At 43.4% G+C, this 6,812-nt stretch overlaps 1 protein-coding gene across 2 annotated transcripts in view; it reads left to right on the forward strand.

The window, feature by feature from the left end:
* The first annotated feature begins 2,912 nt into the window (after positions 1-2,912).
* Positions 2,913-6,812, forward strand: part of CCDC171 (coiled-coil domain containing 171) — a 340,065-nt gene continuing 336,165 nt past the window's right edge. The window contains exon 1 of one of the 2 annotated variants that reach the window (XM_036260954.1): positions 2,913-3,042. The gene's annotated coding sequence lies outside the window, so the exon portion shown is untranslated. Of the gene's footprint in view, positions 3,043-6,262; positions 6,279-6,812 lie in introns of those variants that run through there. The other variant, XM_036260955.1, reaches the window with a different exon arrangement.

A 6,812-nucleotide genomic window follows, 5' to 3' on the forward strand; every position in this document is an offset into this window, starting at 1 on the left:
AATGAAAAAAATAAATTAAAAAAACCCTCAAAACCACAGCTCAGTTTATGACATTAAGATGTCAGGTGGCCAAAAAGAATTGAAAATCAAAGAACTAGAGTTCACACTTGCAGGACTGGGTGACATTACCAAGGAGGCTTATATGGGGAAAATTTGAGAGTCAAGAAAAAAAGGGATAATGGTTTCCTGAGCAGCAGCAAAAAGGTCAGAGTTGGAGAAACCAAGAGTCTCACCTATGCTGAAGAGAAATCTGAGGAGGATCACTGTCAGTGATTTCAATGCCGGAATTGGCAATGAGGTCACTCTTGATTTTGACAAGCTGTTTTGGTGGATTGCTAGTAGAGATGGATTGAATAATATCTCAAAAAGATTGGCAGAAAAAAGAAGAGGCCAGTATTGTAATTCTTGAGACTAAAAGGAATGTGGGTTAGAGAGCATCTTAACATGCAACTTTTCATAAGCAGTAGCATGTTAGGCAAATAAGAGACAACAGAGAATTGACCTTGTAACTATCAGAAAAACATAGAAAAGCTCCAAGTATTTTACTTTGTTTATTTTAGAGAGAGGAAGGGAGAGGAAGAGAGGAATATCTATATAGGCTACCTCCTGCATGCCCCCTACTGGGGATCAAGGCCAAAATGCCCAAGGAATGTGCCCTGACCAGGAATGGAACCAGCAACCTTTTAGTGAACATCGCTCAACCAACTGAACCACACTGGCCAGGACACTCCAAGTATTTTAAAAGTCAGATTTATGCGTAATTTTGAGCTTAACACCTTTTACTAGCTTTGTTGCTTGATAAACTAAACATGAACTAGAAGGCCCTATGTGATCTGGTTCTGCTTATTTCTCCAGCCTCATGTCTTACTACCCACTCCATTGTACCCTTAAGACTGCAAGCAGAGCTTCTTCCAGTTTTCCAAATGCCTCATGCAATTTTCTGTGCTGGTGTTTGTAGCTTACATATCTGCCAACTGCTTCTCAGGTTGATGAAGCTATAACCATCCATTTTCCCAGACTATACCCAAAGTTCTCTATGAAGCCTTTTGGGTTACTCAGGGTTGATATTAACTTCTAATTCCCACTGTAGGTATATTATACATCCTGTAGTCCTATCACCTAACACTACTCTGGGTATATAGTCTTAATTCCATAAAGGTTAAGTGAATAAATAATTGAAGATTGCAAGTCTTAATGTTGCACACACACACAAAGCATGCGGTATATAGTGTATTTGGCATTTATTCTTGCCACACAATATTAAATTTTGTGATTATTGTTTAAACATAAATAAGCTCTGGCAGGGTAGCTTAGTTAGTTATAGCGTCATTATGATATGCAAAGATTGCAGGTTCAGTCCCAGGTCAAAGCACATAACAAGAATCAACTAATGAATGCATAAATAATGGAACAAGCAATTCATGTTTTCTTTTCTTTTTTCTTTCTCTCCCTTCCTCTCTCTCTAAAATCAATAAAAATTAAAAATTTTAATAAATATTTTATTAAAACTTGTAAAGTAAAAAAAAAACCTGTAATCTCATTATCTGTTGTAATTTTTCATTTCATTTCTAAATGTTAGAGTAGGCTATTTTGTCCTTTCCATAAGCTCTTTCCTTTGAAGCAATTATCCTTTTTCTGGTAAAAATTGTGACGAAGTGAGGTGGGTTTTCTTTTTAAATTTAAATGACTAAACTCAAACCAATTAAAATTTCAGTACTACAAGAATCAGAGGTTTTAATCTCAATTTATATTTGAATTCATGGCCGTTGATTCTCCCCAGGGAGATGGGAAAGATGGTTCCCCTACACCTGGTTTCAGGTTGAGTACAATCAATCAGGAATGATTTTAAAAGGCTAATTTTGCTGTAAACACCTTTTTTCCAGAGAGGAGGTGATGGTGGTGAAGATAAAATGCTTAATCAAAATTCTGCCAATGTGCAATGTCCTTTGGGGAATAGGGTTTCAAAACCCAAGGAACAAAAGAAGATGGTTTTCCAGTTTCCCTGAGGCGGCAGCAGCTACTGGGAGAAACCAAAGTATAAATGATCAACTAGAGGAAGGTGTGTGTGTGTACATGTGTGCTTGGAGCTAGGAGAGGAGGAAGGGGTGGGGGAAGGGTCCTTAGCACATGCTAAGGATCCAAGGACGTTGTGAGGTACCTCCTCATAATGTAATATTTATAATGAAAGGTGCTGCACTAGCATCAGCGAACTGACCCGCATTTTTCTGGCCCAATTTACAACCACAAGCTGGGATTCAGTGGGGAAGAGAAGAGGGGAAGAAGCACGGTGCTGGCCCAGAGCGGTCTAAACTGCGGGAAACAAGCCGATTGTGCAGAAGCCAAGCGGAGAATTTGCCCCTGGCTCAGGAACCAGATCACCCGACCCTGAGGGGCTGCTCCGGCTCCAACGCTCAGCAGAGGAGCTAGTTTTAAAATGCAGGGTCCAGATCCGACCTTAGATATTTATTCAGTGGGCAGGGGAAAGGGGCCCAAAAAGTCTGTATTTTTCAGTCGACACTCGGGATTCGGAGACCGTGACTTCGGTCCGATGCTGACATGAACCACGCTGCGGCGTAGGCCGGGAAATTCTGGTGCGCGGGAGCCGGCGAGCCTGGCGCCGAACAGCGCGCGCTCGCGAGCGCACCGCTCCCCAGCAACGGCGCATGCGCGGGCTCGCCTTCCAGCGAAACCGCGCAGCTTCGCGGCTCTTCCAATCGGAGCCCAGCGTTCTCCGAGTGCGTATCCTGGAGCTGTGGGCGGCGGGAGGCGGGCCGGCGGCCGGAGGCGGGCGAAAGGCTGTGAAGGTCTGCGAGGGAAGTCGAGTCTCCGGAAGTGGCCGTTGTAAACACCATCTCCTCCGGGTTTGTTCCCTACCCGGCCCCCTCTGCTGTTTGTTCACCATCCCCGGGTCCTAGAGTCCGTCCAGTTCAAGCAGTTTTGGCTCTGAACCCCGCGGTCAGCCTGGTCCTCTTTCTACTTTTGAGATTTGAAGCTGCCCTTGGGGGCTTGGGTGTGCGGTCTGGACCAGGGGAGCCCCCAGAGGTAACCACGAGGTGGGAGGTCTTCAAGGTGAAAGACTTGGGCGGGGAGGTGTAGAGAGGAACATATGGGGGCTTCAGTGAGTAATGGGAGGTCCAAATGAGTTTGGGCTGTCAGTGGAGACGCACCATCAACTCCGGGGGCTGGGCCTCTCCGCCCACTTGGAAGAAGTTCTCCTTGGAGCATCCTAGGCAGACACTGCTGCCGCAGTCCCTAGAAGGCTGGGTCGGGACCAGACGGTAGGACCCAGGGGGCCTGGACTTGGAGCTTCTTAGGTTTACAACTCAGGACTTCAGAGCTCTTAACCTCCTGAGGATCAGTAAAAGCCCTGAGGACAGGGATCACGTCATGTTCATTCTTAAAAAAAAAAATGCCAGTTGTACACTAAGACTCTGTAAATGTTTGATAAGTGAAAGAATGAATTGTTCTAGGCTGTCTTCCGTAGCTTGTACTGCTTACCCTCAAGGGCTCTAAGAGACTTAGAAAAATGAGCTGAGTTTTTCTGAGGCAGTAAATATTCTGCAGGAATTGAGCCTCCTTTAAAAAAAAAAAATATATATATATATATATATATATATATATGTATATATGTATATATTTGCCCTGGCCGGTTTGGCTCAGCGTTAGAGCGTCGGCCTGCGGTCCACAGAGACCCGGGGTTCGGTTCCCACTAAAGGCTCGTACCTCGGGTGCGGTTTTTCCCCCGGCCCTGGTTGCTCCCCCTCCCCGCAGCCACTCCATGCCCCCCCCCCCCCCCAGCCACTCCATGTGTCCCTTTCACATCATGTTTCTCTCTCTCTCTCTCCCTCCCACTCTTTCTGAACAAAAAATGGAAAAAAATGTCCTCGGGTGAGAATAAAAATAAAATAATATGTTTTTATTGATTTCTTTTATGGAGAGAGGAAGGGAGAGATGCAAACATTGATAGGCTGCCTCCTGTACACACCCTACTGGCAACCCAGGCATGTGCCCTTAACCTGAAATCTAACTGGGACCTCTCAGTCTATGAGAGGCCACTCAATCCATTTAGTCACGCTGGCTGGGCTTTTTGTTAATCTTCACCTGAGGATATTTTTTTCTGTTGATTTTTACAGAGAGTGGAAGGGAGGGAGGGAAAGTGAGAAAGAGAAACATCGATGTGATAGAGACACATCACTTGGTTGTCTCCAGAACATGGAACGGGGGAGGGGGATCAAACCTGCCACCCTTTGGTGCAAAGGCTGGCGCTTTGAGCCACACCAGCCAGGGCTAAATCAATATTTTATATTTTTATAATCTTGGAGAAGAGAACCCACCGTTTTGTCATTTGTTTAGTTGAACAGTTAGTGCTTAGTAACAACGAAATGATAGTATATCAGGAAATGAACATGCTTTTGCATGAAATGAAGAGGAAACAACAGCAATGCAACCTAAGAGGAAAGATGAAGGGAATAGTTTTAGTCTGGAGTTTTCTGTATTTGTCTTGGCATACACATTTATTAGCTGTGAGACCTCAGGCAAATCACCTAAGCTCCCGAGGCAATATATTTCCTTAAAAAAATTTTTTTAATGAATTTATTGGGGTGACATTGGTTAATAAAATTATATACATCATTTGTATATTGTATTGTGTATTCACCACTCCAAGTCAAACTCCTTTCATTATCATTTATATCTCCCATACCCTCTTTCTCCTTCCCTCACCCTTCCTTTCCCTCTGTAATCACTGGACTATTGTCTATGTCTATGAGTTGGTTTTTTGCTTAATCCCTTCACCCTTTTCCACCCAGCCCCACAACCCCCTTCTTGCAATAGATTCCTTATTTGTCAGATAGAGGATGAACTTGATATTTAAACTCTCATTTAATTCTAAAATTATATGATTGTCTCATCCCCTTTGTCTTGGTCTTGTTTTGCTGAAAATGAAACATGCCCTTAACAGTGAAATAACTATTGAAGACAGCACTGTTATGAAAGAGGTTGGACTTAAGAGTCAGCCAGATGTGGGTTTGAATTCTAACCCTCTTACTGAATAGCTTTACACAAGTTACTCAGCCTCTCCAAGCCTCAGTGTTCTCATCTGTTAAATGTATATAATAATCCCATAGGATTATTGGGAGAATTCATGAGATCAGGTATTCGTAGTGTATCTGGTATGTAGTAAGTCCTCAATAATAGTAGTTTTTATTTTCATTCTTTCTACTCCTCCCTTCCTTTCCCCCCGATCTGTTTGGACACACTGAGAGATGAGTACATTCTGGATGACCAACTGAAGGACTCCGATATGAGGGAGGAAAATTTTGTACCAGCAGTGGGTCTAGACTCTAAAGTCGCTGGTACTTCCTCTCAGGATGTCCAGATCATTGGTCTCTTGGCCTCAATTACTCTATTACCTATTTATAAAAAAACTTACTATTGTAGAATGATATACATAGCAGCCCCTTTTCTATTTTAGGAGGAATGGTGAGAATGGAGAGTCTAACTCAGTGGTTCTCAACCTTCCTAATGCCATGACCCTTTAATATAGTTCTTCATATTGTATGTGGGTGTATCTGCATGTGGGCGGACCTGCTAGGAGATGGATAGAGGAGCGGTGTCTTGGTTCCTAAGACCATTGGAAATACTATGTGTTTTCCAATGGTCTTAGGTGACCCCTGTGAAAGGGTCATTCGACTCCCAAAGGGGTTGCGACTCACAGGTTGAAAGACACTGGTCTAACTCTAATACCAAGAAGATTAATCTATAAATACATCAACATAAAAAGCTGATTTAAACTTTCCCTTTATCCATCACTGTTACAGGATGGCTTGGTTTTTGCCCAAGCCTGTGGAAGTGCCATCTTGGTTGAGATCCACTGGAGGGCTGAGTCATCCTTCATTAAGAAGACCCTTGCCCTGGCCGGTTTGGCTCAGCGGTTAGAGCGTTGGCCTGCGGTCCCGAGAGACCCGGGTTCGGTTCCCGCTAAGGGCATGTACCTCGGTTGCAGTTTGTCCCCGGCTCTGGTCAGTCGTGCGGGTGGCAGCCACTCGATGTGTCCCTTCACGTCGATGTTTCTCTCTCTCTCTGTTCCTCTCTCCCCCTCCTACTCTACCTGAACAAAAAAAAAAAAAAAAAAAAAAAAAAAGAAGACCCTGACTTGTAGTTAGTTTGGACGTGGGGAAGAATGATCTGTGTGAGGGTGCAGAAGTACTTCCCTGACAAGTGAGGTCTCCCGGGCTCCCTGGCTGGGGATTAGCCATGTTTTGAAGGCCAGTAATGAGGTATATAAAGCACAGCTCTAGTATCAGCCAATTTGTGTTTGAATCCTGACTTTGTCACTTACTAGTGATGTGACTTTGGACAAGTGACTGAATATCTTTATGTCCCAGTTTCCTCATGTTTAAAGTGGGGATATTAACAGTATTTTCCCCTTGGGATTAGTGTTAGAGTAAAATGAGATCATCTATAGAAAATTCTTAGCACCATGCCTGGAGAAGGGATGTTTGTCACCATTGAAATGACAGCAGAAAGTAGCTTTAAGGAATCACACAGTTTGTAGATGAGGATGAATTGAATATTTTCAAATGGAAAGCATAATTTGAAGATTCAAACAGATATTGAGAAGAGAAAGGCTGACATTGTGTATCATAAGAAATTATTTATTCATTTATTTATTTTACTTTTTATCCTCACCCGAGGATACTATTTGCTTTATTTATTTATTTATTTATTTTTTATTAATTAATTTTTGTTACAGATGTTTCTCCTTTTCCCCCCACTGATTTCCCCCTCCCCCTCCCCCTCCCTGCCCTGTC

This window comes from Molossus molossus, unplaced genomic scaffold (assembly GCF_014108415.1).
Source record: "Molossus molossus isolate mMolMol1 unplaced genomic scaffold, mMolMol1.p scaffold_m16_p_14, whole genome shotgun sequence".
In the NCBI taxonomy this organism is placed as follows: Eukaryota; Metazoa; Chordata; class Mammalia; order Chiroptera; family Molossidae; genus Molossus; species Molossus molossus.